Source organism: Protopterus annectens, chromosome 5.part0, assembly GCF_019279795.1.
Source record: "Protopterus annectens isolate FY-2018-M chromosome 5.part0, PAN1.0, whole genome shotgun sequence".
NCBI lineage: Eukaryota > Metazoa > Chordata > Ceratodontiformes > Protopteridae > Protopterus > Protopterus annectens.
In genome coordinates this window covers 1,138,525,208-1,138,551,887 of record NC_056735.1, presented here as the reverse complement: position 1 = coordinate 1,138,551,887, position 26,680 = coordinate 1,138,525,208, and the positions used below count along the sequence as shown (strand labels likewise).

General features: G+C 43.1%; 1 protein-coding gene across 1 annotated transcript in view; it reads right to left on the bottom strand.

Annotated features, from left to right (window-relative positions):
• Positions 1 to 26,680, bottom strand: part of CCDC138 (coiled-coil domain containing 138) — a 1,743,291-nt gene that overhangs the window by 304,568 nt on the left and 1,412,043 nt on the right. The window lies entirely within an intron of this gene.

Below are 26,680 nucleotides of genomic sequence, written 5' to 3'. Positions count from 1 at the left end.
GACACTGAGATCCAAAATTGGTCTCTAGTCACCCATTTTCTTTGGCACTAAAAAGAATCTTGACTAAACCCTGGATCTTATCTTGTCTGGTGGGACTACTCGAATGGCTCTTTTGTCGAGCAGTTTTCGAATTTCTAGAACTGCAACATCCCTGTGACTGGGTGGGACGTTTGGGATTCTCTCTGGTTGTTTGGGCTGTTTTGCGAAGGGAATATTGTAACCTCTGGTTATAATCCTCTGTATCTAATTGTCCGTTGTTATGGTTAGCCAGACTTGGAATACTGAAACAGGTAACTGCAAAAACAGGAATGCAGGCAAGAGGGCTTGAGACACGCACACAGTAGTAGTTTCCAAAGTTTATTCTTCAGACTTTACTTCAAACAAACGATAAAATCAATAAAAAACAGTAACCATAAAGCGCTTTTCGTCTCACCCCTTAGTGAAACTTCATCAAACAGTTGCAACAAGAATGTTTCAAACAGTATATACAAGTTCAAACCACAACTTCCCTCCAAGTAAAAGGCAAAACCCGCCCCCAAGGTAAGCAGGAAAGAACAATTAACCCATTGTATGCTTCTTTAAAAATCCAGCTTCTTGTAAAACAAGTATGTATGCAGCAAATATATTTGTATATGTGTAAATATAAATATAGCTCATCAGTTCGAAAACACTCATAAAAGACCTTTTAAAAGTATATTCTGAAATATTTAAAAACCATGCTAACTTTAACACCAATAGTTAAGGTAACAGTAAAAAGTGAGAAGTCAAGAATGAAGTGCAAAATTGAAAACAGTATAAAATAAAATACTTTACCACTGTGTGAAAAAGTATTAAAATCTTAAATAACTTTCAATAGTAGTTAATAATGACAATTCTAAAAAGTAGGATGAAGAAATATATAACAAAGCACTTATATTAGGCCCATGTTGTCTGAATTCAAAACCGTCAAGCTAAAAAGCTATAAAGACTGGAGCAGAGAAAACCATCCTGTAAAGAACGTCCGGTGAATATGATAAAAGATGAAATAAGAGTGTACACATTCACATAAACAACTCTAAATGCAGACACGTTCAAGTGTAGATAACAACTAAGTGAATGTGAATAACCATGTATATGTATAAACATGTATATACCTAACTAAACAAATAAGTACATTTTGACTACTTAGATAAATATTTAACATACCCTGTTTAAGCAAAAATGTGAAACCTTTCTTTCAGGCTGAAGTGAATAAGGTATATATTCACCTCAAACTCTTTAGTTTAAGGATGCAAGATATGGAATAAACTTCATTCAGTCCTGGTGGGTAGCAGGCCCTAGTATGAAGTTGCCATATTAATTCCAGTTTTTCTAGGAGTAATGAACTAGGGCCACCCCTTCCATCACTCGTAACATGGTCAATCACTCTAAATTTAAAAGAGTGTAATGGGAAAGCACTCGCATGTCTAGCCAGAGCATTTTCCTGCTTTGATGTTCTAATGCTGTAAAGGTGTTCGTAAACCCTTTCTTTTAGTTTCCTGTCCGACTTTCCAATGTAAAAAGCTGGGCAGGCTTGACATTGGGCCAAATAGACTATACTTTTAGTATTACAGTCAAATTTTCCCTTTGATGCATAGGGCACTCCTCTGATCGAGAAGTTGACCCCAATCTCCATGAAGGGGCATTGGGGGCACATGCTACACTTTATCATCCCTTTCCTCCTGCTTCCAAAATTGTCTTCCTTCCTAGTCTGTAATAAGCTTTTTAAATTCCTACCACATCTAAAAACTACTCTCGGGGGGGTCCTTCAATTTAGCATATAAATTGTGGTCAAGGACTATTAAATCCCAGTTCTTATTAATGTCTTTGATATCATAACTATTGCTATTAAAAGTAGTAATAAAAGTGGACCCTACTAAAGGAGCATCATCATGAACCATCCAAACTTGGTTGATTTCCATTTGTTCCTCATTAATTTTAACCCCCAGGATAGGTTGGTACATGAACCTATGCCTTTCCCTAACCATAGGTAGAGGGTATCCCCTCTTGATAAACATATCCTGAAGTTGATTACATTCTAGTAAAAACTCCTCTTGTGTGGAAACCATCCGAGCTGCTCATACCAGTTGGCCGTTTACCACTGAACGCTTTTGAAATAGTGGATGACAACTGTCAAAATGTAAAAAAGCATTCGAGTGGGTATCTTTCCTGAAAATACGAGCTGTATAGCAACCATTAATTAGGTCCTTTTTTAAGTCAACATCCAGGTAAGCTATTCTTTCCATGTGGAAAGTATGTGTGAACTGTAAAAAAAAAACAGTGGTATTACTGAGGTATGTCACTAGATTGTTAGCTTCCACCTCATCACCCTTAAACAACATAAAGATATCGTCCAGGTATCTTGTATAAAAGTGTATTTGGCTTCTAATTTCAGGTACATTTAAAATAAGCTCCCTTTCCCAAGAAGCCATCACTAGGTTGGCGAAGCTGGCTCCACATGGGGAGACCACTGCTACGCCAATGGACTGGACAAAAAATCTTTTGTTGAAGGTAATATAATTATTAGACAACACTATGTCCAACAGTTCAGTGAGCTGAGAAATTAAACTTCTAGGGGTTTCCAGTTCTAGCAGTAACAGGCTGAGCTGTTCTACACCCTTAACATGTGGGATGGACGTGTACAAATCTTTAACGTCTATAGTTAGGAAATTGATGCCTCATTAAACTGTAAATCCTGCATACTCCTTAAAAAGGACCATGAGTCCTTGCAGATCTGTTTTTGTAATTTTACATATTTCTGCAAAAAATGGTCAATATATTTGGCTAATGAGTAAGTGATGCTATTCCTGGAGTCCACAAGAGGTCTCAGTGGTGGGTCCGAGACACTCTTGTGGATCTTGGGGATGCCAAACAAAGTTGGAATTCTAGGTGCTGGCATACATAAGAAACTGTATATATCCATGTCAATCCTTGCCTCAATAAGCAGTTCTTCTAACTTAGCACAAATTCTCCCATAAGCGATATTTAATTTGTTACGGGACACCTCCATGTATGCTTCAGTCATTACTATCCTTTCCATTCTACTGACATATTCATCATTATTCATTATAACCAGTCCTCCGCCCTTGTCAGGTTGCATCACCCTCACCCGTGCCTGTTGAACCAAATTAAGTGCTAGTTCTTCTTCCTTAGTAATGTTGTGACCCTTCCCTTTACTTTGATTTTGTACACAAATGCAATTGAATAAGTCCACTTCACAAACATGTTCAAACATTGTTAATGTCGGGTGCAGTGGGGGGCAATAGGTACTATGTACATAGAATGGATTCTGAGGTTGTCTAGCCCCAAACAAGTAACTAAAGTTAAGCTTCCTTGTGAATAATTTTAAGTCAATTATAGTTTCAGCAAAGGAGGCTTTGTGAGCTGGAACAAAGGTTAATCCTTTCGCTATTAAATCCGCTAGCTCAATGCTCACTTTCAGTGTGGAAAAATAAAAAAATTTAAAGTCACCTTGGCTATTGTATACCAGTTCAAAGTTGTTCTCCGCACTGGGTTGTTGTGGGTCCGATACTAATACCTGTTCAAGTTCCTGTAGTTCACCTTGGGAAGACCCTGCCTCAGGTTGTACCCTGAGGCTTGTGACCGAAAATTCTGCTGGTTTCCAAAGTTGTTATTATTATTCCTATATTGGTTACCAGTTTCATTCCGGCCTCGTGTAGTTTCCCTTGAGGTGCCTACAGCCTGCTCATGTAGGGTCGGATCCTGGCCCCTGTTGCCATCTAAACCAGGGTTGACCCCGGCTTGATAACCGGTAGCGTTCGTTGATCCAAAAATTCGGCCAAGGGCCTGACCAGTTTGTGATGGTGGGGGGTTAGGATAAGCAGAGCCAGATGCATATGCTTCCTTGCCCCTGTTCAGTTTCTTTATTTTAGTGACTTTTAGTTTGGTAATATATTGGTCTATACTAGTTTGGCATCTGTCATATTCAAATTTGTACCTCGAAAAATCAGCATTCCTTCTTATTTTTTCATCTAATGCAGTTGCCTCTTTTAAAAGGGCTTCAGTCATGATTTTATAGTGTTTACTCATCAAGTCCAATAATTCCAAACCATGTCTATTAAACAACTTCAACAACTCCTCATGGAATTGTGAACCTTGAATGAGGCCATTCGGGTATTGCCAGGACCTCAGTCCTTTAGGGACAATACCTTCACTAGTACATTCTTTAAAATATGAAATTTCTAACTGTAATTTTTTATACTTCACCAAAATTCCATCCAAGTTCTTCAAGTCAGTGGTGATATCCACAGCAGAGTTCTGGGTCCCTTCAGCCAGGTCTCCCCTCGGAGTACTACTCATCAGTTTAATGTTGGCCACTCCTGTAGCCAACCTGTAACCCCAGAGTTGGAAGTCCTAATAAGCCCCAAGGGTTCAGTCTCTACTGGGTCTGCTGCTTGTTCAACCACTGTATTTCCACCAACCGGTTCTGTTGAAGTAACATGTATGCTTACATCAAGTAATGGTTCATCATTACCATTTGCACATCCATCCGCAATGTTGAACCTGGGTTCATCAAGGTTAGCATCTATGCCAGGTCTTCGGGAGGACGACGTGGTAGTAACCAGTGATTCTACTCTAGCTGTTAAACAATCCACTCGTTCCAGTAGTTTGCCCACCAGCAATGTTAGCGGGTCCGTACTCCCCTCCTGTGAGTTCAATAGTGGAGCCTCTAGTGTCCCCTTCATGCCAGCCAACACACTAGACAGACTTGGAATACTGAAACAGGTAACTGCAAAAACAGGAATGCAGGCAAGAGGGCTTGAGGCACGTACACAGTAGTAGTTTCCAATGGTTAGCCAGGCAGGAAGGTACACGGAAAGTCATCCCCCGACTGCTTCCACAGATGGCAATCGGGTCTCCATTCAGGAGCGTTGATAGGAATCATCAAGGAAAGAATCCCTGGAAACCTGATTTTCTGGGCCACCTCTGCCTCTAGCATAGTGTCTTCCATTATAACTCCCCCCTCTGCCCCAGGGGGAGTTGTTACCATGTGAGTCCCGGAAAGGCCCTTGGGACTTTTTGAATCATAGCTTGCCACTCCTCTGGTTTCTCGAGTAGGGCCACTGAGGAGTGGAAAAGTGTACACCCATGGCAGAAAGTGTCCTTCTATCCTTCTCACATCTGGCAAGGGTCTCCAACTTTGGGGCCAAAAAGGGATGTTCAGTTAAAGGGAGCATTGACAAAAAAAAGAATTAAATGGCTCCACAAACTCACATAAGTACATCCAATTGCATCTTCTCATGGCAACGCCAAAACCTACTGCCCTAGTCATCCCTTCAGCTGCATGCACAATGAACCTCATGGACGAATTACATATTGAATCAAGAGTTGCCAGCTGGGAAGATACTTTAGCCTGAACCTCCTCAACTACGATTCCTGTTAGTGTCAGAGAGCTCCTTTATCAGATCTCTTTCAAGCCTAGTGAAATGTGGCATGAAGTTCAAGGACCTAAGCGTGAAGGTTGATGAAGCATATACGGGCTTCCGAAATCTATCTATCATCCTAGATTCCTTATTAGCAGGATGGAGAGAAGGACTTTCATCAGCAAGTTTCTTTTTGGTGGCTGTCGCAATCACCATGGCATCTACTGGCACCCCTTTAGCCCAATGTTGCTTATTTGCGGGAGATGACAATATTTGGTCTGGTCTCTTCAGGACTGGTTCGATGGAATAGGGCATCTTGCAAGCCTGTTGCACAATCAACTTAATTAGATCATCAATGGGCAGAGAACTCCAAGGAGTAGATGGTCAGGCACAGAAAGCCTCTAGGTATACTGACTCCAACAAGGAAGGTTGTTGGGATGTCCAGCCACCCCTCTGTTTAAGGATCTCTAGAATGTCACAGAATAAGACATCTTTTGGGGATGACCTTGGTAAGCCATCCCCCCTTCATCAAAGTCAGTATCTGCTGTGTACGTCTCTTCAGGGGAGTCCAAGTGCTTCCTCTTGCACTTTCGTTTCCGGGGCATCTCCTCGGTGGGACTGGCTAGAGAGGTGTTGGAAGGGGAAATAACCACCATGGTTGAATCCTGAAGTTTCTGTGGGCGCTGACCAAGGTCAGAGGCTGGTGGTAGCTATGGGCGAGGGGAAGGACTGGGATGCTAGTCTGATGAGAGAGGATTCGACTGTGATCCCATAGTAGACAAGTCCCTCTCCATTGCCCAGAAAGCAGGACTTCCAATAGAGGAATGGGAGCCAGGAATCCAAATAGACTCCTTTGAAACCATGGTCCCATCCTGCACCAAGGTAACCATCCCCGAGCTAGAAGATGGAGTCGAATTTACGTGTGTCCAAGCCCCGAAAGCATTGATGGCTCCGATAAGATCAATGTGGATCCACGCTACCCAGAACTGACAATGAAGCTCCAGCCCTGAGAGGTCGCCAGTTCCGACAGAACAGAAGAGCTCAGGGTAGTTACCAGTGCTGGACACAAGGCTCTTACTGGCACCAATACAGTCGGCACAGGGACTGTCAGAACCAGGAACTCTGAATGCTTAGGTGGAGTCAGAGGAGGAACGAGAATTAGGTTAGAGACATGCAAAGTTCCAGAGCCAGAAGTGCTAGGAACCAAAGAAATGGCTAATTCCCTCACCACCAGAAGCTGGTCCACTAGCCTCAGCACATCAGACTCTGTGAGGCTCTTGGTGGAATGGATCGAATAGACCAGCGGGTAACGTGGTCTAACCAAGAATGCGCTTCACGATCGGTGTACAAAGGGGTCAATTTTCGAGAAGTACATATGCAAGACAAATCCTTGCAAGAAAATTCCTTCGGTTCCAAGATCGGTGGAATGGAAGAGAGCAACAGAGTCTGAATCGAGGAAGTAGTGGGTGCTGGAATGGTCAGTACAGAGATAGGGTTGCCACCGTTTCAAATGGCCAAAGTGGGACATTTTCGGTACAAACATCAGATTTTGCATGCCGACACATACCTATGGTCAGTACAAAGGATAGAACTTAACTTTTTTTGCCTAAATAAAAGCTTATTCTTGTAGCATTTTAGTTGCTTATTCTGTTTCTTATAACATTTAGGTATTTTAGATACAAAATAACTGTTTTATGCAACTATTACATAAAATATAGGAAATAATTTTGTCCTAAAATCTCAGGACATATGCCATTTTTTAAATTTTTTGTCAGGACACAACTGCCAAAGAGGGACTGTCCCTCGCAAAGTGGGACAGGTGGTAACCCTATACAGAGATCAGCACTGATGATAGCAGCTGCTTTCCATCCGGAAACTGTGGGAACCAGGGAAATCTTTTTAACAGGCGGTTTCGATGAGGGTGTTGGAACCAAGTGGCTCCTCTTCTTAGAACTGTCATGCCTTGAAGAAGAGGAGGAGAGCTAACATTCTTAGAAGTCACAGATACTGGATCATCAAAGCTAGATTATTATCAGCCCTTTCAAGATTAACGTGTTTTTCCTCTCTACGAAGGCCCGGTGACTAAAGCCATAGCAGATGGCACATTCTTCTTAAAGGTGCACCGGGCCCAAGCAGTAAACACACAAATCATGTCCGTCAGAGTTCGGCAGTTTACGGTCACACTTTTGGCATCTCTTGAAGCCAAGTCCCTTTAGTCTTTTCAGTCATATTAAAAAAAAGGCACTCACACGCGCGCGCACTCACACACACAGAGAAGAGGAAGTTTTGTTTTGTTTTTTTGTTTTCTTTTTTGAAAGGGAAAAAACATATCAACAATGGTACGACAGATTTACCACAGCGGGAAAAGAGGTGCCAACAATGGTACGGGAAGATTACGGTAAAGATAAGAAAAGGGAAGGAGGAATACTAATGATGGTAAACTGGAGAAAAAAATACACCAGTAAAGTTAAGGGAAGAGGAGCCTGATAAAGAATAAGATTTTAGGGAAACAACTACTCAGTTAAGAATTTGAAAAAGGAAAGAACACTTACAGCTGCTAGCTTGAGAGTTGACAGGAGAGGAATGTGTCTGGCACTTAAAGTAGCAAATGAGATCTGAGGTAATCTTGAGAGGAGCATTATAGGTAGAGCTAAGCTTGAGAGTTTTTGGAAGGTGCAAGCTGGAATAATGGCTGAACTGGTTATGAGATACGGAACCGAACCCATAGTCAAGGACTGAGTGAAGACTGACATCAGATCTACAACTTCTTTGCTGTGTAGCTATGTAAAGTCTGAGACAACTAGACATCTTAGCAGGAAAAAACGTCAGGACCTTCATGATCTGTGGCAGACAGACAAGTGGAAATGAAATCACTGAAAGTTGCTGAAGGGTTTTGAGGTACTAAACTTCTAGTTGATAATGCAGCAAGGAAAAAACTCTGAGATGAGGTTAATGACATTGGAAAGTTTTCCTTTAAATGGAGCATGTAAATGCAATAAAAAACAAAGAAGGGAGTACAACAGTAGAGGTGTGTAATGACCACTAGAAAAAAGTCCAAGTCATGGAAACTAAGTAATTTGTCATTTGCTTACTCTGCAGGTGCAGTTTAAGAAAATAAAATATAGGAGGTAAGTGCAATATATTATGAGCAGGTGATGAGAAGTCTGCTATGCTGTTCTGTAGCAGGGGAAATATAAAGCCATCTACCATAGTTTTAGTGCTGCTGATGCTGTGAATAAGGCTTTTTGTAAAACTTCCATTATTTTAGAAGAACTGTTTCAAAAGAAAAGGATGTAACAATCATACAGGCTTTTGCCACATTTGCTGCTGGATGATGTCATACATAGTAATGGCTATCTAAGCTGCATAAAATGTTTATTCTAATTTAAGGTTTTAATGAAGGTCAACTGTCTATTGCAGTAAAGCACAAAACATTTGTGTTTGTAAAATTTAGATGAAATAGGCTGTATCTTTTTTGGAGCTCAGGTAATTCTTATTTTAATGTAATAGGGTACGATGATGGTTTCTATTTGAGTCGTTAGTAATGACCATAGTAATTCTGCTATAGGTGTCTTCTTAGAAAACACCTTCAAACAGCTTGGTATTCAATACTAAGGCAAGCACTACCTTAAATATACAAGAATGCAGTAGTTACTTTCAGTCTGGATTTGTGGCTTAGAAAAAGTTTACTCCGTAGATGCTAAAAAGCAAGATCATTTATTTTTTGAATCTTGCCAGCAACATGACTGTCACTTTTTAATTGTCTAAAAAATACAGTTTTGTACCTACCATAAATGTAGATGTTCGAGTGCTAATACAGCTGCAGTCATAACAGATGGGTTCTCCTGCCGTCAGGCGGGTCCTCGGTCAGCCAAATTCCAAAGTCTAGGTCCGGCGTCGGTTGTCGTCGCTTCTTCCCTGACGTCAGTGCGACAGGGGTATAAAAGAACCAGCTGACGCCATTTTCCTCAGTTTTTCTTGCCCCAGATGTCAGATGCCCCCAGAAGGAAGGCAATACATAAATTTGTGTGATAAAGCAATGCAATATAATTCAAATATAGTAGTGCAAGCAAATATATCCAGAATGAATACCCCAATCAGGTAGCATGAGTAGGTGTTAGCCAATAGCCCTGTCCCAAGAGGGGAAGGAGGGAGGGAAACCTGGACTGCAGCTGTATTAGCACTCGAACATCTACATTTATGGTAGGTACAAAACTGTACTATGTTCATCGTGCATACAGCTGCAGTCATAACAGATGGGTAGAATCCCAAAGCTAAGAAAGGGGTGGTAGGCACTAGGTGGAACTAGGAGGAGCCAGAATGCCCTGCAAGACTGCAGTGGCAAAGCCCGCTCTAGATTTGGAGTATAATGGAAGGTGGTAGTGCTTGGAGAAGGTATGCACAGAGCTCCAAGTGGCTGCTTCCAAAATATCTTTGGTAGGAACTCCTCTGAGAAAAGCTGCAGAGGTAGCCGTGGCCCTTGTGGAGTGAGGTCTGATGCCTGTAGGTACAGTTTTGCCATGAAAAGAATAGCAAAAGCGTATGCAGTGGGCTATCCATTTTGAGATAGTCTGTTTGGAAATTGGCTTTCCTTGTGCTCCTATAGCATAGGACACAAAGAGCTGATCTGATTTCCTGAAAGGCTTTGTTCTGTCCAAATAGTAACGCAGTTGTCTGTGGATGTCCAAGGAATGTAGTAATCTCTTCCCTTTGTTTTGAGGATTAGGATAAAAGGTAGGTAAGTGTATAGCCTGATTCAAAGCTACCCTGGATACCACTTTTGGCATAAAGGACGGGTTGGTTCGTAAGGAAACTCTGTCCTGATGGAAGATGATGAAAGGCTGCACAGCCATGAGAGCTTGTAGTTCCGATACCCTATGAGCTGAGGTAATAGCCAGAAGGAAAGCTGTTTTCCAGGACAAATATTGCAAATCTGATGAGGCAGCTGGCTCAAAAGGAGGCAAAGTCAGTTTTTCTAGAATGAAATTGAGATCCCAAGCAGGTATTGGTTGTTTCCTTGGGGGTTTTAGATTCTTAGCCCCTCTGAGGAACTGTCTTAAGAGGGGGTGAGAGAATAAGGGTGGATCAGTGTTGTATTCTGCAGAAATGGCTGAGGCATGGATTTTGATGGAGGAGAAAAAGTCCACTGCTTAGCAGCTCAGCTAGATACTGTAATATTTGAGGTAAATTCAGTTTTTCTCATTCCAGGCACAAAACCGCTTCCATTTTGCGGAGTAAGCTTTTCTGGTAGATGGCCTTCTGGCCTCCAAAATGACATCCTGCACCTCCTTGGAGAGTAGGGTCTGTTGTGATGCTAAGGAATCTTCCATGCGGCTAGATTGAGTGTTTTTAGCTGACTGTGAAGAGTTTTGAAGCTGTGCTGAGTCAGAAGAAGAGGCATTAGAGGCAGGGTCCATGGTGGGGAATGCGTCAGGCTCCTCAGGAGTGGGTACCAGTGTTGTCTTGGCCAGTCTGGAGCAATGAGAATCATCTTCGGTCTGTCTGCTCTGGTTTTTAATAGTACTTTGGGCAGCAGAGGAAGAGGTGGGAAGGCATAAACTGTCATTGATGTCCAACTGAAAGAGAGAGCGTCCACTCTCCAGGCCTTTGGGTGAAAAATCCTTGAGCAGAATTTTGTCAATTGGTGATTTTCGTGGGAAGCAAAGAGATCTATGTCTGGCCTTCCCCATGCTTGAATGATCTCTGTAAAAATTTGAGAATGCAACTTCCATTCATGTGGATCTGTCATACTTCTGCTTAGGTTGTCTGCCAGCGTGTTTTCCTTGCCTGGCAAGTACTGTGCTTGCAGTTCGATTTGTAAGTCCATGACCATGTTCCAAAGTGACATGGCTAGTCTGCATAGGGGGTAAGAATGGGTTCCTCCCCGTTTGTTTATGTACCACATTACTGTGGTGTTGTCTGTCCTTAACAATAGCTGACCTGGTTGCAGGAGGTCTTTGAAAGCTATAATAGCATTTATTACTGCTAGCATTTCCTTTTGATTGATGTGTATGTGCTTTTCTTTTTGGGACCATTTGCCCTGAATGCACCGATCTGTCATGTGCGCCCCCCCAGGCGTAGTCCGAGGCATCTGTTGTGATGACTTGCTTTGCTTGAGGCTTGCTGAATGGGAGACCTGTGTTCCTGTGTTTGCTTGGCATGCTTGAGCCCACCACAGAAATTCCTTTTGAAGACATGGAATTAGTGGTATTATTGTTTCCAGGCTGTGGCTGTGTTGAGACCATAGGTTTTTCAGGTACCATTGAAGTTTCCTCATATGCAGCTTTGCACATGGGATTAGTAAGATGCAAGATGCCATAAATCCTAGAGCCTGCAGGATTTTCCTTGCAGTCAGCCTGGTGCAATTTGCTAGTGTTCTGAAGTATTGAGTTAGTTGCCCCTGCTTCTCTGGCATGAGGTAGGCCATCTGGGTGTTTGTGTCCAAGTTGGCACCCAGGAAAATTATTTTCCGAGAGGGTATTGACCTTGATTTCTTTTTGTTGACTGTGTATCCCAGAGAATTCAACAACATTATTACATAAGCCAGATGTTCCAGTAAAATGTGCTTGCTGTCCGCTTGGATCAGGCAGTCGTCCAAATAGGGGTATATTTGTATCCCTTGAAGTCTGCAGTAGGCAATTACTGATGCCAGGCATTTCGTGAATACTCTGGTCGCAGTAGATAAGCCAAAGGGCAACGCAGAGAATTGATAATGGGTTGAACCTGCAAGAAATCTGAGGTATCTTCTGCAATTTTGTCTGATTGGGACATGCAGGTATGCCTCCTTGAGATCCAATGTTACCAGCCAAGACTCCTTGCCCAGCATGGGAAGAAGCTGCTGTAGAGTGAGCATCTTGAATTTTGTGCAGTAGAAATGTGTTTAGGATGGATAGGTCCAAAATAGGTCTCCAATCTTTTCCCTTCCTTGGTACCACGAATAGTCTGGAATAAAAACCTTGACCTTGTTCGTGCGTAGGTACCTCTTGAACTACTTTCACGTTTATGAGATCTGAAATTAGTCTTTGTGCCTCTGCCCTTTGATTGTGTGGCAGGTTTGGCAAGCCTCTCATTTTTGGAAGGGTGTGAAAATGGAATCTGTAGCCTCTCTTTATAATGTCCAGGATCCATTTGTCTTTTGTGACAATATGCCAATTTTTTGAAAATAATGCCAGTTTTCCACCTAATGGTGCTGCCATTTGAGTCTTGCTTGGCATGCAAAGGGGAAAGTCATTGGGCTTGCTTTCTGAATGGTTGCGAGTTATCCTCACCACCTCTTTGTGTAGGAGCTTGCCATTGTCTGCCTCTAAACGATCCTTGGGATTGCCCTCTGCCCCTCGGGCCTGTATCTACCTCTTTGGGGTCTGTCCGTGGCTGGAAAGGACCAATTTTGGAAGGCCAATTTCTACTGAAACGTGGGGGTTGTACCTGTAGAAAGTCTTTCACTGTTTGCATTGATTTAGCCTTTTCCTCCATTTTCCTTAATACCTCCTCAGCATTAGCACCAAATAATACATCCTTTTGTAGAGGGGCATCTAGTAATTTGGCTTTGACATGATCTGGTAAGGTTTGTTCCTTGAGCCAGGCATGCCTACGTATGACTGATCCTGTAACAGCAGCTCTACATGAGGCCTCTAGAGCATCAAAACCACATTGTAGGGTATGTTTACCCACTTGTTCTGCACTATGCATCAAATCCTGCAACTCCTTCAAGTCAGGTTGTTCAGGTTGTGACATTTTACTTTTCAATTGTGATAACAAAAACTGTTGGTACTTTAGCATATGGAACTGACAGTTTAATGCCCTCATGGTTAAGGTGGCCGAGGTATATACCTTTTTTTCCCACCTTTCTAAGGATCTGGAATCTCTCTTGGAAGGCAATGGATTTTTAGCAGTGGAGGCCTTAATTCCCTTGGGGCCCTGTGAGATAGTTTCTGGGTCAGCAGCATGGCTTTTGTATAGAAATTGGTGTGAGTCAGGAACCCTGTAGTACCTGTCAGGCTTGACTGGAGCTGGAGGTAGAGAATCCGGGTTAAGGCAGGCCTCAGAGTACACATCATCTAGTATGTCCAAGACAGGAGGTATAGCTAGAGGCCTGTGCTGAGGTAGCAAGAGAAATTCCCTAAGCCTTTTCTTGGAATCTGAATAATCTTGGCCTTCCCAGTGGAAGTGTTCCCTTAAGGTATGCAAAGTTTCCCCAAATGAGTAATCCTCTGGGGGGGAGACAGAGGGGATGGACTCCTCAGCATCAGAATCTTCAAAAGGGGAGTAAGAATGTTCCTGTTCATCAGAATGCTCTGAAATAATGGAGCCCTGATCAGAGGAGGGGGATTCTTCCTCCACTCTGGGCCTTTTGTCCGGGGGGGGTTGTGAACCCCTGATAAGAGTAATCAAATCCTCAGCCATTTTAAGCATCTGTTTTTTAGGCATGGGGCCTGGAGATGGGCCTTGTGTAGCTGGTCTCTTAGAATGCATGGCTGCTTTAGACTTAGTGTAAGCCTTGATGGAAAAAGAAGAGGAAGGTCTGAAGACACCTTGAGAGGAGGTAGACCTGTCCACATTTTGAGATTCACCGCCAAGAGTGGCTTCAGTATCTGTAGTCGGGGTGTGGGCCGAGGAGCCTGCGACCTCTGGCACAGGAGACACCGCCAATGTAGTGTCGTCGGTAGTCAGGGGCTGCGTAGGCGCCTCGCAAAGAACCGGACCACATGTAGTCGGCTTTGGTGTGGTGTCGGTAGAGACGCGGACCTCGAGTGTCAGTCCTTGTCTCTGCGTTTTTTAGACAAAACTGGAGTCGGAGTATCCGACAACATAATATAGTTACATTTTTGGCCAAAATAATGCTGGGTGAACTCCGCCCGACGCTTAATGGTGCGTTTATTGAAAGTAGCACAAAAGCGACTGACCGAGACGTCGTGGTCTGGGCCTAAACAAGGAATACAGAGGGAATGGAAATCCTTATACGGTATTTGCTTCCCACATGAAATACAATTATTAACTTTGTCTGACATCGGTCTGAGGCAAGAAAAGTTTCCCCAACGGGGTACTTAGCTTTCAAGACGACTTCGGTTGCAAACTTTTCAGGAGCTGGCCGACCGGCACTTGCGAACTGCTTCTGCTTCGGGCACCGCGCGGCAAGAAAGACTGAGGAAAATGGCGTCGGCTGGTTCTTTTATACCCCTGTCGCACTGACGTCAGGGAAGAAGCGACAACAACCGACGCCGGACCTAGACTTTGGAATTCGGCCGACCGAGGACCCGCCTGACGGCAGGAGAACCCATCTGTTATGACTGCAGCTGTATGCACGATGAACATCAATGCAAAACTATTTTATAGTTTGGAGAGTGCACTGGTGAATGCTATTACCTTACAAGGTCTGGCTTTGATCTGGTTCCTAATTAAGATACCCACTAGGTGGATTTTCTATATTCTCTCTCTGTATCCATTTGGATTTACTGTTTCCTCTAACATCCCAAAGACATGCCAAAAAGGTGAACTGGTGATCCTCTAACTTGCCTGTATTTGTGTGTGTGTGTGTGTGTGTGTGTGTGTGTGTGTGCGGGCGCACCTATCAATACACTACACTATCATTTAATTGAGGATTTGCTCTGTATCTAATGCCTGTTGATTGTTTGGAAAGGCACCAGCTTCCCTCCGGCCCTGGAAATGAACAAAGTGGAGTTGGAACAATAAGTAAAAAGTGTTTGGATTTTTTTCTGTAAGTGATTTTCTTTAAAACCAGGAGCCTTTGCCCTACTCTGACATAAATATATTTCTCCACAAGGGAGAAAGCATAGTCTGATTGTACCAGAATCTGATTCCAATGTTCTTGAGACAGTTTCTGAAAATGAGTAGTTATCAGTATTAATGTAATATGAAAAATAAAAATGAATAAAATAGTGATGGAACCACGAAAGATGAGAGAAACACTTTTGCCAAATCAGCTTCTTCAGGTGAATACAAAGAACTTAAAACTTTGTCTTATATAATAAAAGAAATAAAGTCACATGAGAAGCAGATCACATGAACAAAAAAATCACATAGCACTTGCAAGAAAACATTCAAACTAAACAGAAATGTAATTATATAAAATATAGTATTTATTTAAAATATTAATTATACTTGCATCTGCAATTGTCTCAAATGTGGTTTAATACTGATCATACCATTAAGACCCAGTGCTACATGTGCTCTAAAATGTAAGATCCATTTTAATTTCTCTTGTTCTGTTAAATGTTTAAAATCACCCCCTCTTAGCAGTTTAAAAACTTGCAAAATCATAAATTTAAATGGGTAAATGAAATCAAAAGTTAAAAGAGAGGATATGTAATCATATATCAGATATTAGAAAAAAAGTATTGATCAATGCGTTGTGCAAACATACAACTGGAATAAATATTGCACATATTTTTATAAATCTATTGGAGCAGGATAGCTCTAAAAACTTCCATAACAGGATGATGTTCTGGAACCTTCTGTAAAAGACTCACATAAAAGGCCAGTTATAACTACACAGCAAGGGAAAGATGCGGAAACAGTAAAAATATTTGTAAAATCTGAATACAGGCAATACTGCAAATTGACAGGACCCAGATGGAAGAGCAACAGATGGAGCAGGATACATCTGAAGATACATCATACAAGGATGTTCTGGAGCCTTCTGTAGGAGACTCACACGAAAGTCCAGTTAGAATTGTACAGCAATGGAAGGGGCAGAGAGCAAAGACGATTCTCTTAATCCAAAGAAAATGATCTAGGGGAAACTGCTCAGCAAATCTCCCTTTCACTTGTCACAATATTAGCCTCCAACTATCTACCCTCAGCCATTCACTATCTAGACAGTTGTTGACTGCCCTCCCCAAAAAAATCCCTAAAGAGCTGTAAGTTTAGCAGAGCAAAAACAAGGAGCCATGAAAAACCTTACTGATCTAAACATATTCACTCAGTATAGGGGAATTTACTTGTTCATTTCTGTTATCACCTTAGTTACACACTGTTCAAAATGGCACCTATAAAACTTTTAATGTGTTTTCTCTGCTTGGCCCATGCTTAGTGGTCTGCTGTTGGCTCTTTCACAGAACTAGAATTAAAGATGGCCTCCACCATCCCTCTGCAGCTTCAGTTTCCCTCCCCCTTCCCCTTGTAATGAATGAGCTACACCCTATACTACTTGGCAGCCTGCAGTTTCTAAACTCTTATTTCTGGCTAAAGCATTAGTACATCTCCCTCTTTTCTGCATAGGAATTTATATTACTATATAATTAAATTATATAATATTATATTATTATATTTATATTATATAATTACATAATAAATTATATAATTTATATTATTAAATTATTATCCACATTGTTTTTTTCCCTTTTCCCTTTTTCTCCATGCCCTGAAGATTTTTTCCCTTTTCCCTTTTTCTCCATGCCCTGAAGATTTACTAACAACAAATAAACTAGCAACTTATACTTTGAGCAAAATCTAAGCTCTCACGTAAATTTAAAAACAGGCCCAAGCTGGTATAGTGATTAAATGGATCACAAATTGATTCTGGATGGTGATGGTTCCATCCATATTTTTAAGGTGGGAAAAACATGGCCCATTCATGCTCGCTACTGCTCAGGCTCACTTGACTACTCCCCTACCATACCCCCAATCCCTCCCATCTTAGCTTCTACTACTAATACAATCCCCACTGGTAACTCGCACAATTATCTCACAATCAATCAATATAGAATTAACTAGCCTCCAGAAATCACACTTTTTCTCTTGAGCCATTACTATCCCCTCATACGTACCTACCAGTGCCCTCAATGCCAAGTAACTTTCCCCATCATTCCTAGCAGAAAACTCCACCGCATAATATTTCCCCCTAATCCCATCCCTTACCCAAAACCCAATCACCCTCTGTCAAATAGTACTTTTTCTTGAATCATTCCACACTCAACTTCCCCTGACTCGCACACTTTTCACATCTAATGCAAACCCTCCCTAAATTCCATCATATTTCCTCTATCAGTGCACCTCAAACCTTTAGACATAACTTCTCTACACTCTAAAATCTTTGTCTCCATCATAATCTAACTCCAACATCTGAGAATGATCCCTTATTCTATACTCCACTCCTCTAATTATACATTCAAGCACATTTCTACAAAACCTACCTGCACTCTGATCTCCTTTTTCTGTACTCACTACTACAAATGCCCATGCTTCTCAGTAGCATCCTCCATTCTATGTTACTCCTGTCTCTTTCTCACCTTACCACACACCACTCCTCCTCCTCCTTACACAAAACAAATACCCCCAACTCTAGCACACACAATACTGACAGTAAGGACTTCTGCTTCCAAACAAACCGCATTTTCCATAGCATCTCCTCTCACCTATTTCCACACTCTTACATCCTTCCATACAATATCTCATACAAACTAAATAACCCCTACCTATTTAACTTTGGATTTAAACAAAGATACAAAGCCAAATACACCCTTCCTTACCAAACCTCTGTCAAACAATTAGTTAAATTGGGGATATCTACCCAAATCATCCTCCCATCTCCACCCACAACCACCTCCCTTCACTTCAATAGCTCTTATTCAAACAATCAGCCATCCTCCAGTCTTTTCCTTCATCCTATGAACTGCAAAAGTATATGCAATAAAATATACAAGCTCCATGCCTGGATTACTCTGCACAATTGCAGTATCTTAATTTTAAATGAAACCTGGCTAAAGCTCAATATTAATGATGAAATACAGCTCCCAGGAAGTAAAATCTTGGGATTTGACAGTTCATACAAAAAAGGAGGAGGTACTGTAGTTCTATATAATAATTCAGTGGTACTCTCACCATGGTCAATCTTCCTACCCTTCTTCAACGATGCTAAATTATTCCTTTCTCTTTTAAAAATATACATTTCCTTAAAAGAAGACTTGATGTTACCCCCCCCCCCCAAATCAACAATATATCACCCGACAGTTGACCAAACAAAAATCCTTTTGTCAGTGGAGCATTAAATAACCTGCCTGTGACATCCCTATTACAAGATTCTGATCTAAACGATGCTAATCTTCTCGATACTCTCTCTAACAATGTATTGCTTGAGTGTAGCATTTACACCATTACATGCACACTTCAGTGTGTGAGCTTCCAGTTTTAATCACTGTAGCAATTTATTTAATTAAATTTGCTGGCCATGTAGGTAAGTACAGTCTCTCAAGACTATTTTCAGCCAATAGCTTGCTAAACCGCATTCACAAATTTTTACATACAGTTACCATTTTGTTATGCAATATAATAATAAGATTTAGTATAAACGCACTACGTTCAAAATGCAGAGACAGTTCCAATTCATTGTTGCTATTCTGTGCACAGAGTGCAGCAAAGATTTACAAAAACAAGAAAGTACAGTTGTGTAAGTAAACTTACCATAACAGTAGATGTTTGAATGATCACTGCTGCAGTAGCCTAAGCTATACGGGTTACATCTTACATAGTATACAAGAGTCAACCAGTTTCCAAAGCTTAAGGGCACCTTTCATGTGCCCTTCAGAGCTTACATGCCAACTGAGAGAGGGAGGTGGCGCCCTGAGTGGACATTGTCAGGAAAAGCACAAACAAATGTCCATAACCTGGCATAAAAAAATTCACCACAAAATGAGGGGGGTGGGGTGGAGGGGGAGATGCAGCAGTGATCATTTGAACATCTAATGTTATGGTAAATTTACTTACACAACTGTACAATGTTAATCATATTGATCACTGCTGGAGTAGCCTACGCTGTATATGTAGATTTCCACAGCTTAGAACAACTGGGAGGTAGAAAGGAAGTTCTATGAGACCCTGAAGAATGGTCCTTGCAAAGCCTGACCTAGACCTGGAGAAGGAATCTACCTTGTAGCGCTTTGTAAAAAGTATGTACACAGGACATACCTGTTGCTTCTAGACTACTTCTTGAGTCAAACTTTTTCTAAAAAGCCATAGATGAAGCCTGTGCCCCGGTAGAGTGTGCTTTGGCCCTGTCTGGAATACCTTTTTTGCAGTGGGAATAAAAGGTAATAGCCAACCCCTTGGAAATAATCTGCTTTGACACAGGTTGTCCATAATTCTTACTGGAGTTTTGAAAGATTTTGCTATGTCAAGATAGTACGTGAGCTTTATGAGGACATTTTAAGTATAAAGTATCCCTTCTCCCTCATATTTGGGTTGAGGGAAGAACACAGGGAGATGGATAATTTGTCTTAAAGTAAACTTAGATACCGCTTTAGGCATAAAAGAAGGATTAGTACTCAAAATGCTCTGCATGTGTGGAAAGTGAAATAAGGTTGAATCACCATAAGAGCTTGCAACTCAGATACTCTTCTTGCAGATGTCAGAACAATCAGTAAAACTGTTATCCATGTTAATAAATCAGCCAAATTAGCTGGTTCAAACAGAACAAGTATTAGCTTCTCTAACACAAAATTAACATCTGAAGGAGGAGCTGCCAGTTTTCTTGGAGGTTTCTTAACCAATACCCATTTCAAAAACATTTTGACATTTGACTACATTGAAAGAGAAGGATCCATGGGCAGACATGCTGAAGTGGCCAGTAAATCAACCTTGACAGATAAGGACTTCCTTACATTTTGACTATTAATTGACAATCAACTTTAATTGTTCATCAGGGACTATTTAAGTATGATATTGATGTACTTTAACTTGTTCTGAAGAAGTCTAGGGTTGGAAGACGAAAGCTCGCTTGACTACTGGTATGGATTATTGTAATAAATCAACTTTTTATCTACTTTGGAGGTTGCTGCTACACATTTTTCCTACTGTTTTCATAGGAATTGCTTTGTCTGTTCATTGGTTGAAGTTTGGAAAGTTCCTACTCGTTTTTTTGTTCTTCATGGTTATTTTCGGGTATGTGCAAACAGTTTGAAGAAGTGATTTGCTGTATTGTGTTAACACACCGGGTTTTTAGGATGGTTCCTGAAACCACTTTGCATTTTAATGGCTGATTCTGTGGAATCCTGTCTGCCTTCTCTTTTTTTAGACGATAGAGAAAGAAGACAAAATCAGAGACTGAGCAACACTGGAAATGAAGCTGTGACCTTGACACAACTTATGAACGTTATCGTCACTCTAAAAGGCAAGGTTTCTGAACTGCAAACAGCGTTCGAGAGACTACAAGGCCCAGGAGGCTATGCGGAAAGGATGGGAACCAACCAGGCTCCTTCTACAGATGCGGGGTGTTCTGGGAACGAGGAAACGGCAATACAAGACCTAGGGGCATGAAAGAAGACAACTCAAACTGTTAAACAGTTTAACATACAGGAATCTATTCCGTGCGGCCAAATAAGGCAGAAAATCACTATTAATGAAAGGAGATCTACACTAAGGGACAGGTTCAATACGGACATTTTTCCTACTAATACTACCTCACCAGGGACACGACCAAATGAAGAGGATATCAACAAGAGACTGAGGGACTTAGAAAATAAATTGGTGAAGGTACGTAACCTTCAATATGACAATGTGTTCTTAAATGAAAGCATTAAGAACAAGAGGGTACCTAAGGGACTGAGGGTCTACCATTTTCCTAATGGGTTAACAGAAGAAAACTTTTAGTTATGTACTTACCATAACTTTAGATGTTTGGGATCCATCTCGCCTACATTCTGTACTGATGGGCTCGGAGCCAATCCCTCGGCTCCGACTCGGCACGCTATGCTATAGAGCGAGGCCTCTTATTGGCTGAGCTATTTCTTATCCCAGGATGCACCACCACTAATCCCCCAGATCTTGTTTGTCCGCATTCATGCACACAAGCACAACTTGTTTATATAACATTGTTAGATGTTTCAAGATGAAACAACAGGATTCAACCTTCTGATATCCTCTGATCTACAAGGAAGGGGAAGGAGGGTGTATTAGAATGAAGCGAGATGGATCCCAAACATCTAAAGTTATGGTGAGTACATAACTAAAAGATGTTATGTGATCCTATCTCGCCTACATTCTGTACTGATGGGACAGCCCCTAGCACCTAAATCCTGGGTGGCTCATTGGAAAACACTCCTGAGCACTGTGGAACCAAATGATGCTCGCCCTCTAGATGCCACATCCAATTTATAGTGGGAAATGAAAGTGTGCGGGAAGACCAAGTAGCAGCACAAATCTCACTAATAGCAAGCTTAGAATGAAATGCTATAGAGGTAGTCATAGCTCTAGTAGAATGAGCTTTGACAGAGGTTGTAAGTTCTTTGTTAGAATAAGAATAAGCTTGAGTAATACAGTCCCTAATCCATTTGGCAATAGTGACCTTTAGTGATGGTTTTGCCCAATTTATTATCTGCAAAGGATACAAACAATTGATCTGTTTTCCTTGTTTGTTTGGTCCTGTCTAAATAAAACGCAACTGCCTGTGGACATCCAATGTGTGGAATATGAATTCCGCTTTGTTAGAAAATTTTGGAAAGAAAACTGGAAGTTCTAATGATTGTTGGAGACAGAAACTGGAACAAACTTTAGGGACAAAGGATGGATTTGGCCTGAGAGATACTCTATCTTTGTGAAAACCAAGTATGGTGGTTTTATAGACAAAGCTTGAAGTTCTGAAACTCTTCTTGCAGAAGTAATTGCCACCAGAAAGGCAGTTTTCCAAGACAGAAATTTCAGATCACATGTCACTGCCGGTTCAAGGGGAAGATGTTAAGGCACGAACCACATCGAGATCCCATGGAGGAGCAGGATGAAAAATCGGAGGTCTTAAGAGCACAGCACCTTTCATGAAAGTCTTACATAATCTGTTGCTCATTAAAGGTGGGTCTATGGATTCGTGAAATTTGGAAATAGCTGTTAATTGAACTTTGATAGTAGAGACTGAAGAGCCTTGATTGAAAAGGATGTTAAAATTTTAGTACTCTGGTATCGGGAATAGTGATGGGATCCAGGCCCCTAAGTTGAGCCCAGATAGCAAATCTTTTCCATTTGCTAGAATACACTTTCTTTGTAGCAGACTTATGGGCTGAAGATAAGATGTGAATAACCTCTGGATCCAATGTGTGATTTCTGACTATAGTCGGAAGAGGAGGAGCCAAGCTGTTAATTTCAAGGTGTGAAGGGACTGGTGGAATAGTCCCGACTGATGAACCAAAAGGTCTGGGATCTGATCCAGGAAACATGGACCTTCCAGAGCATATTTCTGTAGATAGGGAAACCATACTTGATGAGGCCAGTAAGGAGCAATTAAGATCATTGTGCTCCCCAAGAGATGCCTTCTGGATCACTTTGGGAAGGAGAGGAACTGGGGAAAGCATAAAGCAAGCCTGTTGGCCAAGGTTGGACTAGAGCATCCATGGGGCTCTTCCCAGAACCGGGTTAGGAGAAGAATTTTTGCACTTGCATTCAGTGGAGTTGCAAAGAGGTCGCAACACGGAACTCCCCATCTTGCTGAAAATCTGACTTGCAACTGTCATGTTCAGAGACCATTCGTGAGGAGAGAGGATGGTTCTGCTCAGTCTGTCGGCTATCACATTGGATTTGCCTGGAATATGAGTAGCCACCAGAAAGCGTTGGTCGAGACTGCCCATTCCCAGACTCTCATGGCCTCTCTGCAAAGAGGATAGGATCTGGTCCCTCCTTGTTTGTTTAGATACCAGACAACTGACATGTTGTCTGTGTGGATAGCAATAATGCCTGAGGGAGGTAATCGTGAAGGGCTTGAAGGGACAGAAGCACAGCCCTCATTTCCAGGATGTTGATATGGAGTAGGGTCTCTTTTGGGTGCCATTTGCCTTGAACTGACCTGCCCAGACAATGCCCCCCACCCCATCTGGGAGGCATCCGTGGTCAAAGTGGCCAGGAGGAGGTGGAACAAAGGGTCTTCCCTGATCCAGATTGGATGGCAGAAGCCACCAGTGGAGGTCCCGTTTGCAGGTTTCCGTGATCCATATGTGATGATTGAGGGAGTTCCTGAAAGGACCACTGAGTTGAAAACAGCCACTGGAGAATTCTCATGTGCAACCTTGCCAAGGGAACTAGAAGAACCGTGGCAGACATGGATCCCAATAGTTGCAGGACCATTCTGGCTGGGGCTTTGGATCTGGGAAGCAAGGCTCGAACTTGATTCTGTATGGTTTGTATTCTGTCTGTAGGTAGGTAGACCACATTAATTTTGAGTCTATCTCTACCCTATGAATCTTATGCTGAGATGGCAGCAACATAGACTTTGACCAGTTGAATGTGATTCCAAGGGAATTGCTCAGTGATATAGTGGCTTGTAGGTTCCGCATTAGTAGATGCTTGGAGGTGGCAGTTAGGAGCCAGTCATCCAGATACGGAAACACCTGGAATCCTAGACTTCTCAGGTGTGCAGTCACCCATGCCAAGCACTTGGTGAACACCCTGGGGGCTGTGGTGAGACCAAAGGGCAGTGCACAAAACTGAAAATGACTGCCTCCCAGGCTGAAGCGCAGATGTCTCCTGGACGCTTGATGTACCATGATATGGTAATAAGCGTCCTTGAGATCTATGGAGCACATCCAAACACCTTCCTCCAGCAATGGGAGAATGGTTTGTAAAGTGACCATTCGAATTTGGACTTCATGACTGAACGGTTTAGAATGCTGAGGTCCAAAATGGGTCTCAAGTCCCCGGTCTTTTTTGGCACCAAAAAGAATCTTGAGTAAGTCCCTAATCCGATCTGGTCTGCGGGGACCGGTTGGATGACTCCTTTTTGCAGCAGCTTTGAAACTTCTGAGGCTGCAGTTTCCCGTTGACTGGGTGGAGGGTCCGGGATTTTTTTGGACTGAGGTGGAGAGAGAGAAAAAGGGATGGTGTAACCTCCGGTGATAATTCAAAGCACCCATCGGTCCTGAGTGATACATTCCCAGGCTTTTAGGTGCTTTGAAAAACGACCCCCGACTGGCACCGGAGCTGCACAGTCGGGCAATCCCTCAGGGACTGTGAAAGGCTGAAGAGCCATGAAAGGACTCGCAGTCTCCAGTGTTGCGAGGGCCTCTGCCGCCTCTGGGACGGCGTCTTCCGGAAGAATTTCCCTCCTCTGCCTCTGGAAGGGGATCATCCTGCTGAGAGGGGTAAGGCTTCTGAGATTTACGGAACCACATCTTCCCTCCTCTTTTAGCCTTGGGATAAGGCCGAAAGGGAGTGGAAAATCGTGCCCACGGCAGTCAAAGTCTTTCCCTCCTGTTCACAGTGGGTCAGTGTGTCCTTTACCTTGGGTCCAAACAGGAGGACCCATCAAAGGGAGCGTCGGCAAAGGAAGACTTAAAGGCCTCCTTGAATGACACAGGCGGAGCCAGGCTTGTCTCCGTAGAGCAATGCCTGTGCCTGCCGCTCTACCGCCTTCGGCCGCATAAGAAATGAGCCTCATGGACGAGTTTGAAATGGATGACAATGTAGCCAGCTGAGAGCAAACCGACTGGGCTAGCTCCTCAGGCAGGTTACCCAAGAGGGTATCGGACAGTTCTTTAATCAGATCCCTCTGAAGTCTAGTAAATGTGCCAAGGTAGTTCAAGGACCTCAATGTAAAGGCCGCTGAAGTCAGGGTGCGCTTCCATCGATCCATGCTCCTAGACTCCTTATTAGGAGGATGGACGGACGTTGAAGCCTCTGCCACATCCTGCTGGGTAGCAGATGCCACCACCAAAGCATCTACAGCCACGCCTTTAGTTAGAAACTCTTTTCAGGGGTGCAGAGAGGAACTTATTAGGGCGAGCAGGCACTGGTTCCACAGAGTCTGGATGTTCCCACACCCTCCGACAGATCAAATCCAAGAGCTCGTCAAGGGCGGAGACACCCAGGAGGCGGAAGGCTGAGCCCGAAGGCCTTGAGGAACACCGACTCATCAGCAGAAGGGGGTTTGGACTGCCAGCCGCCTCGTTGTTTGAGGGTTTCTAGGATGTCTGCAAATGAGACATCATCCGAGGACGACTTAGGGGACCCTTCTGCATCATCGAGATCAGTGTCTGATGTAAGAGACTCATCAGGGGAGTCAACGTGCTTCCTCTTGCACGATCTTTTCCTGGGGGTTCTTCTGAAGACAACTTCAGAAGGACCTCCAGGAGGGGGAGAAACCCCAGTGGGGGTAACCTCAGGCCCCGGGGCTCCGCTGCCTAAGGACAGGGGACTGCCAAAGACCCAGTCTCCATGCCCAGGGAAGGTGCTGGGAGACCGTGGAGGTAGCCAAAGATGATTTGGCTAAGGCACTCCTCATAGCTCTGAAGGCGGACCACCAGAATCCTGGGAGGGTCCCACCTCCGAGCCATGATAGCAGACGGCACTCCCACAGCCGAGCACCGAGAGGAAGACTTGGAACCGAAAGTATCAATCCCAAGCATCCCGGGCCGATGGAAGAAGTCCGTACCGAACTCCGACCCAAGAGCCGGAGTTGGAGTAAGGGTCGGGCCCGACCCTAAATCTCCACTGGCTCCATCAGCACCAGCTCCAACGGTGCCGAGGCTGTTGGAGGAGGAACTATAGTGGCAAGGTGGACCATCGGCTCCGAAGCCAAATGGGCTGGAGCCGAAACAAACTTCTGGAACACTGGAGACTGGAAGAGTCTTTGGAGCACCCTGTCTATGTCCGAATCAGACATTTTGGATGACCTGGAAGAGACCGATAGGGTCCGAACCGATTTCTCCATCGGCTCCAAAGGACTAGGGGACCGGCTCCGAATCGATTCTACAATTATCGGCCCGAAGAAGATCTCAAACCAATTTCCCTTGGTGCCGAAGAGGACTTCGCACCGAGGGAAGAGTCTGAGCGGCAACCCTCATCGGCTCCAAGATCAGTGGAGCCGATGAAGGTGACCCGCCTCGATGCCCCAGTCCTCGGCTCCAAACCAGAGGGGGCGAGACTGGAGGCATCGAGGCAGACCGTTCCGCCCTCGGTTCCGAAGTCCGTGGAGCCGATGGAGAACTCTGCCTAGGTTTTTTTGCAGTCGGTTCTGACTGACTGGTCGGAGCCGACGCTTTCTTCTTTTTTGAAGGAGAGGGAGAAGAAGATAAAGCCTCTTCAAATGATGGCTTAATTAAGGCCTTAAGGATTAATTTGTTTTTCCTCTCCTGGAGGACCCTTGATGAAAAGGCGTGACACACGCTGCAGGATTCTTGCAGGTGCTTGGCACCTAAACAGTACACGAGAGAGTGGTCATTATGGACATCTTATAACCACACTTAGTGCATTTTTTAAACCCTGAGGGTCTATGCTCTTTGGACATGTTCTAAAGAGATAAAACACACCTATCTAAAGATAACAGCAAACTAGCAGTTTAAGTTCAA